This window comes from Canis aureus, chromosome 7 (assembly GCF_053574225.1).
Source record: "Canis aureus isolate CA01 chromosome 7, VMU_Caureus_v.1.0, whole genome shotgun sequence".
Taxonomy (NCBI): domain Eukaryota; kingdom Metazoa; phylum Chordata; class Mammalia; order Carnivora; family Canidae; genus Canis; species Canis aureus.
The window spans coordinates 64431621-64444079 of NC_135617.1; the positions used below are offsets into that span (position 1 = coordinate 64431621).

Sequence of the window (12459 nt, forward strand, 5' to 3'; positions counted from 1 at the left end):
TCTCCCTCTGCCTGTGTCTCTGCCTCTCTGTGTCTCTCATGAATAAATAAATAAAACCTTTAAATTAAAAAAAAAGAAAGAAAAGAAAGAGAGAGAGGGAGGAGAAGGGAGAAAGGAAGGAGGGAAGGAAAGAAAAGAACTGAGAAAAGAGACTGGATTTGTGGTTACCCGAGGCAGGGGGTAGGGGTGGGGGAATTGGATGAAGGCAGTTGAAGGACAGAAACTTCCAGTTAGGAGGGAAGTAGGCCCTGGCGACGTAAGCACAGCAGTGACAACAGTTAACACTGACATAGAGTATGTTTGAAAGTTCCTAAAAGAGTAGACCCCAAGAATTCTCATCACAAGGAAAAAACATTTTTCTATTTATTTCTTTTTTATATATATCCATATGAGATGCTGGATGTTAACTAAACATCGTGGAAATCATTTCACGACATATGAAAGTCCAGTTGTTACACCGTCCACCTAAAACTTACACTGTGCGGTATGTCAATTATGTCTCAGTGAAGCAGGGGGGAAAATTAAGTGAAATGGATTTCAAAAGCATTTGGAGACCAGTAATATTGGGTCTTGGGACTGGTTGGACATAGGGAGGCGGGAAGGAGTACCTCCCTGGGCTCACGAAAGCTCCTCCCCAGGGCATGCACCCTCAGCCTCTGCCAGGAGCTGCTGCATCACACACCGGCCTGTCAAGTGGCCGGGCTTGGGGGCATGACAAGGCCTTCTGGAACCAGATATGGCACTCATTCCCAACTGTCCATGAATTCATTAACTGCCTCAATCTGTTAATGCGATTCCTCTCAGGTCTTGCTGAGGAAACAGAGTCAAGTAGCTTCTGGAAGGAAGAGCCACAGAGCCCTGCCACAGGGGAGCACCTTCACCCTCCCCTGTTCACACCCCCAGGAAGCCAAGTGACCACTGACTTTCAACTGGAATAACTGGGTGGGAGAGGACAGGAAGGACAGGGAACCTCTCTCTCTCTCTTTTTTTTTTTTAATTGTATTTATTTATTTGAGTGAGAGAGCACAAGCAGGGTGAGGGGCAGAGGAAGAGGGAGAAGCAGACTCCCTGCTGAGCAGGGAGCACGACACGGGGCTCAATCCCAAGACCCTGGGATCATGACCTGAGCCGAAGGCAGAGGCTTAACCACCTGAGCCACCCGGGCGCCCCAACAGAGGGCCTTCTTGCACAGCTGAGGCCAGGGGGGAAGGTTTTCACTAAGATTACGCCTGAGGCCACGTGGGCCCTATGCCATTTGCCCTAGGCTCCCACCACTGGCTACCATTAAGCCCACCACTTTGCTTCGGCAGCAAAGCCAAAGGATAAATGTGCCCCATCTTCCTGGGACATCCATTTGACTGAAAGAATGTGAGGAAAATAATATTATTTTTGTATTAAACAGAGATATGAAGGAATAGAACGCAAAATACATGTGTGGGTTTTAGACAAACAGGAGACGTGAGATCCTAACAGGGCTTTGAGTTGGCTGTTTTGAGCCAAGGCCCTTGGGGGAATGTGGTCTGGCCCCTTTGGGCACCATTCTGGTGGAAAAGTTTGAGAAAAATCGGTGTTCTTTAATAGCCACAGTCTGAAGGCTGCAAAGAGTAGCTGCGGCTGCCAGGGACAGCTGGGTCTGGAAGGGACTGCCAGGTCACACAGGGGCTGCCCTCGGCTGCCCTAGGGCAGTGACCTCAGAGTCCGCGGCGCTGTAAGGGACGGCGGATGGCACGGGTGGCTGATGTTCACCGCCCCTGGCCCTGGTTATCAGCATCGGTTCCTGTTACCCCCCGCCCCCCCCCCGGGTTCAGCACGAGCCAGGCCTCTGGCCCTCAGCTCCCACTGCAGACAGCCCGAGAGAGCCGGCGGGACTTGGGCCTGGCCTGCCGTCAGCAGGAGGCAAGAGGGAAGCCGGCCGGGCCTCCCACCGTCTGTTTGGTCACTGGTTTCCTCCGCAGTGTCCAACTCTGCCACCTTTGCTCCCCGGTCGATGAGTACCTGAGTGGTTCGAGGCTGGAGCGGGACCAAAGGGCTGGGGAGGGACGGACTCAGTGTGGGAATGTGTGGGAGACGATGAAGGAGACGTCGCAACCCTCTGTGTTCTGACTGGGAGAGAGAAACAGGCAAGAGGCAAAGGAACATGCGAGAGAAATGAGAAACTTTATGTCCTTAGAATCTTCCTCTGATGTCAGAGGAGCCCCAGGAGGCCACCTAGCCTGTTCCTGACTATTGGTGGGGCCAAGAGCTCCTCTGAAGAGGCATGCAGTGATCCCTGGCTACGGGGGCTGGGCGCTGAAAATGAGAGCTGACTGCACCCCTCGGAAGCTCCTGATGGAGGGGAACAACAGTCCTAACCCCAGGGAGCCCCAGGCTAAGGGGTACACTCAGCCCTGCCCTCAGGGAGCCCCAGTCTGAGGAGGAGACCCTGGCTGTGCCCTAAGAGAGCCCCAGCCTGGTGGGAGTATCTCTTTAGGGTCCTGCAGAGGCTCTTGCCTAGCTCACCACAGGTGCTGCTGGGGCTTTGCTTCCAATTCCTGTAAAGAGAAATGGGAAATCCCAGGAACTGAAACACTTTTAATCACCCTCTTTTATTGCCCTTCCCTGGGTGACTCAGCGGTAGGAAAATCACAGCTCCGGAAAGAAGAGAACCGAGAATGAAAACCAAGAGAGAGTGATGAGACACAGCCTCCTCAGCCAGCCCGTCTCGTCCCTACAGCAGCTGCTGGTGACCAGTGCAGAGCTGCCACTGAAGCTGCTGACAGAGCCATGGGGCCGGGGGCGGGGGGTGGGGGGGGCACACCACACTACACCCAGCCCCCAGGGACCCCCACAGCAGGGCTGGGCCTACATCGAGGCAAGGCCAGTGCACAGAAGTGAAGGTCTGCACGGTCTGAGGGTGGTCACTCACTGTCCAGTGCTTTTGATTCCCTCCCTTTCAGGCACCCACTTGCCCCTCAGCCAGAATGCGCCCCTTCCTCTCTGGTGCCCAGCACCCTGCTCCCCTTCAGGCCCATCTGACCCCTCAGAGCTGCCATCACACCCTCTGAGGCTCCCGGGCACTGCTGTCACCTGACTGATTTGTGGTATGCAGGGGCTTGTGATCTTTCTTCTCCTCTCAACCCTTAAACCCTCAAAAATACATGTTGTGCAGAATGGGCCCAATCCTCAGGAAAACATGAGAGAAGGAAAGAAGGAAAGAAAGGAAAGAAAGAAAGAAAGAAAGAAAGAAAGAAAGAAAGAAAGAAAGAAAGAAAAAAGAAACGAGAACCCAAACCCAGTTTTCTTGATGGAAGCAAGAGGGCAGGAAATATCTAGCCCCACTGCCTTTTCTTGGGAGAGTGAGAGGGAGATACCTTCCTGAGCTGAAAAGACTCTTAGAAATTTCCTGAAATTGAGGCTTAGCCAGGCGAAGGGGCCTACCCAAAGTCACCAGAAACAGAGCCAAACTTAAACCAGGATCCACTGTCTCCCTCTCTCTGACTGATCCTCCACCCTTGTACCTGGACCCTGGGCTCTGGGTCAGCCTGACACCCAGAGGGAGACATGCTGTTCTGTTCTCACTCCAGCGGGGTGGGGCGGTCTGGCCGTGGCAGTGGTGGACTGGCTCTACCCAGAGGGGGCACATTTCATCACCATGAAAGTCTGGCGAGGGCTTGCAGCTTCTGCGCCCAGGGAAAGCTGTGCTTTGCCAACAATGAGCCACTTGGATCCCCCGTCCCAAATTTCATGCAAGTGCCCAGGACATTCCAGTCCTGGCAGCAGGGAGTGCAGGGCCACCTGGGTGCCCTTCACCTGCCAGGGAAGCTCCTGGGCTCACCCTAGGCTGGGGGTCCTGGCATACGCTACTCTGGAGGGGTCCTATCCAGTCTTTCCCACTGACCCCCAATGGCGACAGCGTTCGGAGATGATCATAAAAGTTACTGTTTTAACTTACTTTGCCTGTCACTTCACAAATAGTTCCTCACCTGAGCCTCTTAACAACCCAGTGAGGAGGTACTGTTATGACCCCCATTTCACAGAATGAGGATACTAGGGCCCAGAGAGGCACCGTGACTTGCCCAGGTGATACAGCTGGGCCTGCCCAGCTCCAAATCCTTGCTCTTTATCACCACCGGCCAGTGCCCCACCTGTTGCCTCACCCCTCAGATCCCTCTTAAGGAGAAAGCCACCCAGAACCCTGAGAACAGGAAACAGACTGGATAAATTACAGAATGGCTGTGGGCGCTAGGAGGTGGGTGGCGGTGGGACCCCCTCACTCAGCCCTAAAAAAGGTGTAAACTGGAAACCCATTTGGAGTCTCCCCTTTGCCTACTTTCCCCTGCTAGGAAAGAGAGGGGGCAGAAACGGGCACTTGACTTTAGAGAAGCACCCACTGGGTGCCAGCCCTGGGCTGGGCACCTGTGAAATGATATTAGGCCCAGGGCAGGGCAGGTAATTTCAAAGTTCTTCAGTGTTTGAACCAGCTATTTGTAGGGCTGTTTTCCTGAGGGTGACGCCCTCTACAGAAGGGGCCCAGGGCTCTGTTCTTGGCTCTTTCCTGGCCAGTCCCACACGTAGAGACCAGGATAAAGACACACCAGCCCACTTATTGAGCTTCTAGAGAGAGCCGGTGCAGAGTGAACTTACAAGTACTGTGGAAAACAGACTCCAGATGGTGGTCTGCCTGGCAAATGATGAGTTTGGTGTTCCTACAACAGGCATTGGGCCCTACTGTGTGCCAGGCCCTGGGGAGCCAAAGGGACAATGAGGCAACGTGCCCTTGATGCGAGGTGGGGGGTTGAGTGGAACCGCAGGATCTGATGCCAGATTCAGAGGCTGCCCAGGCCCCAGATGATGCAATGATTAACCTGGTGGCAGGGGATGGGCAGGGGCGGGCATTTATTGGGGAAGGGCTTATCTGGGCTGGCTTTGAAAAGCAAATCAGAATGATAGAGCTTCCTGCCCAGGGAGCCATAGGATGCATGTGACAATTAAATGAGATAATGGAAGGGAAAGTATCTTGAGACAGGATTAAAATACCCAGACTCTGAGGCCTGTTCTGCTTCCACAAGGGAGAATGCTGAGGCTCTGGGATGTGGGATGATTTATTTGTCTGAGGATGCCTCATATGACCGTCCAGAGCCAGTGACCTTCCTCCCCACTCCTCACTTCCGCCTCCACTGTGCCCAGTGAAAAACATGTTTGTACGGAGTTGCCCCTGGGAACTATTGCTCACCCCAAGATAACCCCATGTTACCACACTGCTCTGATATCATTCCTGCCAAAACAAAAGGTTGGGCCTTTTAGTTAACCCGAATGGCCTTATCTCATCTAAAAGCACGTATTCCACGAGATTGGGATTCCACGGAAAGAACTCTTTCACCTCCACTGTTGCCTTCAAGGGTGCCTTGGGAACCCCAGTTTAGGGACGTCTAGCTAGGTCAACATATCTGGTCACTGGCCTCCCACCAAGTCTTCGGGCATCTTGGTGATTCAGCCATTCAGCCATTCTCTGGTGACTTATTGAGCACCTAATACATGCTGGGCACAGGATTCAAGACTGAGCAAGGGGTACTCACATGGCCATGTGTGTGTCCATTTCTTTGTCACCTGGATGTACCTGTTCAGCAGGCCAGGTTCTCCAGGAAGCAGCTGCTGAGGTGGAGGTAGGCATGGGGAAGGGTCACAGTGGAGTGACTTCTGTGAAAGGAAACGGCAGATCTGACGGCTGGACACCAGCTTGATGGGAAACCGTGGAGCAGAGATTGCCTGGCAGAGGAGCCCTGACCAAGCTGGGCAGAAAGGGCCAGGCCCTAGAGCCACTGTCATGCTCAGCCCTTGGCCTTCAAGGTCATGACTGGAGAGGTGAGGCAGTGCCCACAGCACATGCTCACAGGAGGGCTTAGCACTTTGTGTCCTGGGTGACCCACTCTCCACACCCTAGCCCCAGGCCCAGGGTTCTGGAAGAGGCTAAGACCTAGAGCTCTCAGCTCACTACACTCCTTGCAACTGGGCAGCAAGTCCTTTCTTGAAGGGGGGTCTGTACAGCCCATGTCCCAATCTGCCACATTCTTCCATTTGACAGATGTTTCCTGAGCATCTCCTGAGTGCCAGGCTTTGGGGATGTGAAACGAACCAATCAGACCAGTCTCTGCCCTGGGGAGCTTCCAGTCTGGCACATCTCCCTGCAGGTGGCCGTGCGTCAGGGTCAGGGTGACCACGTGCCTGTGTTGGAGCGGACCTCTAGCTCTGGTTGTGCCTGTCCGTGTGCGTGCACACACTCACACACAATCAAGGGGGGCCTGGAAGGGTGAAGGTTTTCAAAGAAGCTGTGGCTTCGTTAGAAATTTGAGAGGACCAAAGATGGAGGAAGGGACAGCCTGACAGGCTAGCAGAAAACCCCAGGCCGAAGAAGGCGAGTCGGGGTGGCTGAGCCCGCCCATCCCTGGTGGGGCATTTCCATGCAGGAATGAGCAAGGAGCAGGTGACAGAGGGGAGGGCTCATGCAATCCTAGGCTGGCAGCTGGGCTCAGGGCCAGAGAGGAAAAATTTCTGCTTTCTTAAGAACCAGGGAGTGGAGGGAGGAGAAGGGACCTTGAAGAAAGTCCAAAGACCGAGAACCAAAGCTGGGCTGAGCCCTTCAGACAGGAAGGAGCAGGCTGGCGAGGGGAGGGCAGGGGACTGAGAGCCAGTGGAGGGCAGCATGGGCCATCTGTCACTTCTGAGAGGCATCATTGACTGAACCACAAGCAGACTGCATTTGAATAATAAGAAGAAATGGCAGGAACTTTGCATAGCATTTGCATAATTTTTAGGGCTCCTCCCCTAATTGAGTCCAGTATCCAGGCTGGAAACCGGGAGTCATGCTAGACTTCTCTCTACCTTTGCCCCCTCAGCTCTTCAGTCCCCAAAGCCAGTCTTCCTTTATTTTTTAAAACATTTTTTTAATTTAAATTCAATTTGCCAACATCTAGTCTAACACCCAGTGCTCATCCCATCAAGTGCCCTCCTCAGTGCCCATCACCCAATTACCCTATCCTCCCCCACCCCATCCTCTTCCCTTTCTGCAACCCTTTGTTTCCCAGAGTTAGGAGTCTCTCATGGTTTGTCTTCCTCTCTAATTTTTCCCCACTCAGTTTTCCTCCTTTCCCTTATTGTCCCTTTCACTATTTCTTATATTCCACACGTGAGTGAAACCATATGATGATTGTCCTTCTCCGATTGACTCATTTCACTCAGCACAATACCCTCCAGTTCCATCCGCATCGAAGCAAATGGTGGGTATTCGTCTCTTCCGATGGCTGAGTAATGTTCCATAGTGTGTGTATGTATATATATATATACCACATCTTCTTTATCCATTCATCTTTCAAAGGACATCGTGGCTCCCTCCACAGTTTGGCTATTGTGGACATTGCTGCTGTGAACATTGGGGTGTAGGTGTCCCATCATTTCACTACATCTCTATCTTTGGGGTAAACACCCAGTAGTGCAATTGCTGGGAACTCTCTTGCACTGTTGCCACCAACAGAATGGTGCAAGCTGGTATAGTCACTCTGGAAAACAGTGTAAATATATTATTTTTAAGTAATGTCTACACCTAATGTGGGGCTCGCACCCACAACCCCAAGGTCAAGAGCGTCATGTGCCACCAGCTGACCCAGCCAGGTGCTCTGAGACCAGCAGAGGACTGCCTTTTGAGGACTGCCTTTTGAGGACTTTCAGAATCTGCCTTTTGAGGACTTTCAGAATCCTGCTCTTTGGCCTATCATTGCCAGGGCCTCTGCCCTCGCCTGGACCACCCTCCCTTCTGTCCCCTGGTGTTAAAAGTCTCTTATCTGCCTGCCTCCTATCTCCCTGCCCCCTCCAACCTATTCCCTTTGCTACAAAGTATACCACACTTTCTTACCTAAACCCCACTGTCCTCAAGTCCAAGACCCAGATGTTTACTTTGGCCTTCGAGATACGACTCCTGCTCCACTTTGTACTCACCTCTGCTCCCCTCCTGCAGCTCTATATGGTAGCCCTTTCATCCCCAAAGTCAACTATCCTCTTCCCGCTGCACCAGCTCCCTTGCCTCTGGGCCTCCTCCACAAATGCTCTTCTCTCTGCTTGGAACACACTCCCTCTGATGAATACCTGCTCAGACTTTCTGCTCTGAGCTCTGCACTGCTCTCTAGGAAGCCTTCCCTGGATTCTCCACCATCTGCCAAAGCTAGATGTTTCTGCCCCAATTCCCTGCCATGGCACTTGCTGGGTTACTGTTACTGGTTAATTAGAGTGACTCCAAGGGCAACAGTCCCCTGTTGCCCAGATTGTACCTGCAGGGTGCCGCACAGCAGCCACGTCATCAGCAAATTTTTTTTTTTTTTTTTTTTTTGAGCATCTGCCTAATGTCAGGTGCCACAAATAGCGCCTGGGGACATGATGGGGTATTAGCAAAGTTCTTGTCTTCACTGAGCTTCCACTCTTGGCTTTTGCATATTCCAAAATTGTTGCAGGGGGCACGTATTGGTTGTATAATGGGAAAAGGAAAATGAACCAAAAAGGGAGGGAGCGAGGAAAGGTGGAGAAAGAGACAGAGAAAGAGAAGGAGAAGGAGAGAAAGAAAGAGAAATTGGGCAGCCCGGGTTGCTCAGCAGTTTAGCGCCGCCTTCAGCCCAGGGCCTGATCCTGGAGACCCGGGATCGAGTCCCACGTCGGGCTCCCTGCATGGGGCCTGCTTCTCCCTCTGCCTGTGTCTCTGCCTCCCTCCCTCCCTCTCTCTCTCTCTTTCTCTCTCTCTCTTTCTGTGTCTCATGAATAAATAAATAAAATCTTTAAAAAAGAGAGAGAGAGAAAGGGAAGAGGTAGATGAATGAAGGGTGGGCTCCTGTCCAAACTCCCAAGTGAGGTGAGCCAAGCTCTTCACAGTTCCAGGCCCTGCCCTGGGCCATTTCCTTCCTCACATCTTTTCACTTTGCTGCACAGATTTTATGCTCCCGAGAAAATGCAGTTTCCCAACGCACCATGACCTTCCCTACCTCTGAGCTTTTTGCACATGTCATGCCCCTGCCTAGAGCGCTGTTGGGGCCCCGCGGTACCTGAGTTCCTGAGTTCCTTCAGGACTCAGCTCTCGTGTGTCATCTCCCAGCTCAGGTCACATACTTCCTTTTCAGGGCCCTATGACGCGGCACAAACCTCCCCGGCATGTGTCACGGTGGTATGCTAACTATTCATCTATCTGCGCGTCTTTCTCCCACCGGAGAGAAAGCATGAGAGCAGACACAGTCTTCTTCATCTCAGGTCCCCGAGGAGCCTAGACCTGTGTCTCGCCCAGGGAGGGGGCTTTGGTGTCTGTCGAATGGAATGGGAAGGTTTTTGATTCAAATCCTGTGCTTTACTCACCACCTTCTTTGTCTCCCAGCCCCGTTCAGGCTGGCATGCTGCCAGGACCAAGTGGAGGGCTGGTCATCTGGTCTGCCCTGAGCCCTGGGGGGCTCACCACATTTCTCAGCTGGGTTGCTTTTCCTCCGTCATGGTGTCACTCCCACCCGTATTTTGTTGTGGGTCCTCAGCTCAATGCACTGTGGGCCCTGGACACAGGACACAAAGTCTTCGGTGTCCTGAGCCCAAGCAGCGACCTGGAGCTCTTCAGGTACCTCTCTCCTGGTGGCCCTGTCACCCACATTCTCTTCCTCTAAAGGTGACACCAGCCTGACACCTAACGCTCTAGGTTCATGGTTGCTGTGTTTCTATAAACCAAACGACACAATCCCCTTTCTGAATCTGGCTTCTTTCACTCAACATGTTTATGAGACATGTTTGCGTGGTCTCACATAACGACCACGTGTTCAGGTCCGTTGCTGCGTAATATCTCATTATAAGAATATTCCATAACTTATTTATCCATTCTACCTTTGACGGATATTTTGGAAGTTTCCAATGTTTGATATTTTTTATACAGGATGCTGTTAGGAACATTTTGAAGTCTCATGGTGCACAGACATGTGCATTTCTTTGGGGAGAAACCTAGGAAAGGCTTTACCCGGTCATAGGGTATGCAAGTTGTCAGCTTTAAAGTTATAGCCAGTTTTCCAAAGTGGTGACACACCATTTTTTTCTTTTAGTTAAAGGGAAAGTCTAAGCCTACATAAATGTATTTCAAAGATGGTAGTGGCCGGTAATAGCATTTGAGGGCAAGAAGGGGAATGAGGTGTTTAGAAGACAGGGCTGGGGGATACTTTTTCATATCGTTTCATATCGTTTCACTCGGCGCTCCTTATATATTTGGAATTTTGAAGTTAAAGTCCAACCTAGTGCCAATTTTTCTTTAATTAAAAAAAGAAGGGAAAAAAAGGAGAAAAGCCCACGTGCTTTTCAAACACCTTCTTGGTCTCCACTCACCCCCATCCCTGTCTGAGAGTGACCCTTCTCTGCCCCACTGCTTTGTTCTTAACTTTTGCAGCAATACCAACAGTCAGCAGGGAACAGAGAGCTCCTAGTCTGAGGAGGGAGGCTGTCCCCACCAGGAAGGAGGGGCCCTGGCAGGATGTCAGGAGTAGGAATTACAGAGCCTTGGAGAGGACTGAGGAGACCCAACAATAGGAGTGGATGAACAAACATAGCTAATCTCATCCAAAATCCCCAAGGACACACTGAAGTAAGGTGTGGTCTGGATTGGAGATTATCTGGAAATACCTGCCAGTTAGGAAGGGTTTGAAAGGCAGGGATGACAGAGGAAGAGGGCTGAGCTTGGGAGGAGGCAACAGGTGAGTAGATATGGACCATGAGGCTGCTTTCTCTCCTTCTCCTTCCCACTCAGAAACTTCCACTGCCACTTGGACACACACCCCACCCCACCCCAGAGAACTCTGAATGCTTCTTGTCCAAGGACACCACCTTCTTTCCCACCCTGCATCCAAGGGGCCCCCTGTACCTCTAAGCACAGCCAAGAGGAGGTTGCTACTGAGCTGGGCCTGGGGGAGGGAACCAGCCTTTGGGCTGCATCTCCTTTCAATCCCCTCCTCTGAGAAGGGCTGATAGGGGAAGGCGACCACTTACATGTTGCTGTCACACTGGGACCAGCTGGGGCAGGTTATTTGCTCATTCACTTGCTGGCTCTTTCTGTGCTAGAGACCAGGCTCTGCACGAGGGACTGGTGACACAGCACTGAAGAAGAAGGCAGAGTGTTCTGTGAGCCCCTGGCTGAGATGGCCCCACGGGATTTCAGAGAGGGCAGGAAAATTCTCCCCTCCCAAATAAAGCTCTTCCTCCAGCTTGCCTGAGTTGTGGAAGTATATAGATCAGCCATGGATTGTGGGAGTTGAAGCTCCAAAAATGTGGGAGGGGACACTCTGAGAAAAATCCTCCAAAATGACAAATTTTACAAAAACCTATGGCGATGGGAACACACACTGCTGGGGTCCATCACAGGGCCTGGAAGGGGCCCACGTAAGTGAGAGACCCTGCAGCTTGAGCTTCCCAACCTTCTCCTTTCAGTAAACCCAACTCACTGTTAACTGAGGCACTGCTTTTCTTTCTTTCTTTCTTCTTTCTTTCTTTTTTTAATTTTTATTTATTTATGATAGTCACACACAGAGAGAGAGAGAGAGGCAGAGACATAGGCAGAGGGAGAAGCAGGCTCCATGCACCGGGAGCCCAACGTGGGATTCGATTCCGGGTCTCCAGGATCGCGCCCTGGGCCAAAGGCAGGCGCTAAATTGCTGCGCCACCCAGGGATCCCTCTTTCTTTCTTTCTTTCTTTCTTTCTTTCTTTCTTTCTTTCTTTCTTTCTTTCTTTCTTCTAAGATTTTATTTATTTATTCATGAGAGACACGGAGAGAGGGGCAGAGACATAGGCAGAAGGAGAAGCAGCCTCCCTCCGGGGAACCCAATGTGAGACTCGATCTCAGGATCCTGGGATCACAACCTGAGCCAAAGGCAGATGCTCAACCACTGAGCTACCCAGGGGCCTGAGACACTGTTCCCTGAAGTGCAGATATTAATGAGAGGAACCAGTCCTCAAGATGTGGCTCAAGGGCAGGGTGCTGGGCACTGAGGGCAGGCATTCTGAAAGGAATAATAGAGGTTCTAGGAGGGAGAGGGCCAGAGAAGATGGTGGAAGAAGGGAAGTAGCTAAGACCCCCGCCCCCCCACCAAAGGCGGACATTCCACCCTTCCCTCAAAGCACAGTGTCTGGTCCTCACAGAGAATCTGCCTCCCTCCTTGGGGCCAATAGGATCCTCTCTCCCACTTTCCCAGCAGAGTCAGGAAGAGGGTACATGCAGAAATCATTCCAGTTTGAGCTTTCTCTACCTGGGAGAGCTTTAAGAAAAGACAGCAAGGTCCCCGAAGGGAAAGTAAATAGACTTTCTACATCACCTCTGTGTGGACTTCCCTTGGTCTTCACTCTGATTCAGTGTAGTGGTTGGAGTGAATCAACTTATACCACCAAAAGCCTTATGAAAGCCCAGCGTTTCCCAAGGTCTTCCTAACCAGGGA

The 12459-nt window shown here is 51.8% G+C and overlaps 1 long non-coding RNA gene across 1 annotated transcript in view; it reads right to left on the bottom strand.

Moving 5' to 3' along the window:
* The window catches only part of LOC144317570 (uncharacterized), a 38490-nt gene that overhangs the window by 4565 nt on the left and 21466 nt on the right, over positions 1–12459 (bottom strand). Inside the window, exons 4-5 of the long non-coding RNA XR_013383576.1 lie at positions 11020–11127; positions 5556–5676 (exon numbers count right to left, since the gene is read on the bottom strand). This is a non-coding gene — a long non-coding RNA (uncharacterized LOC144317570). The remainder of the gene's footprint in view (positions 1–5555; positions 5677–11019; positions 11128–12459) is intronic.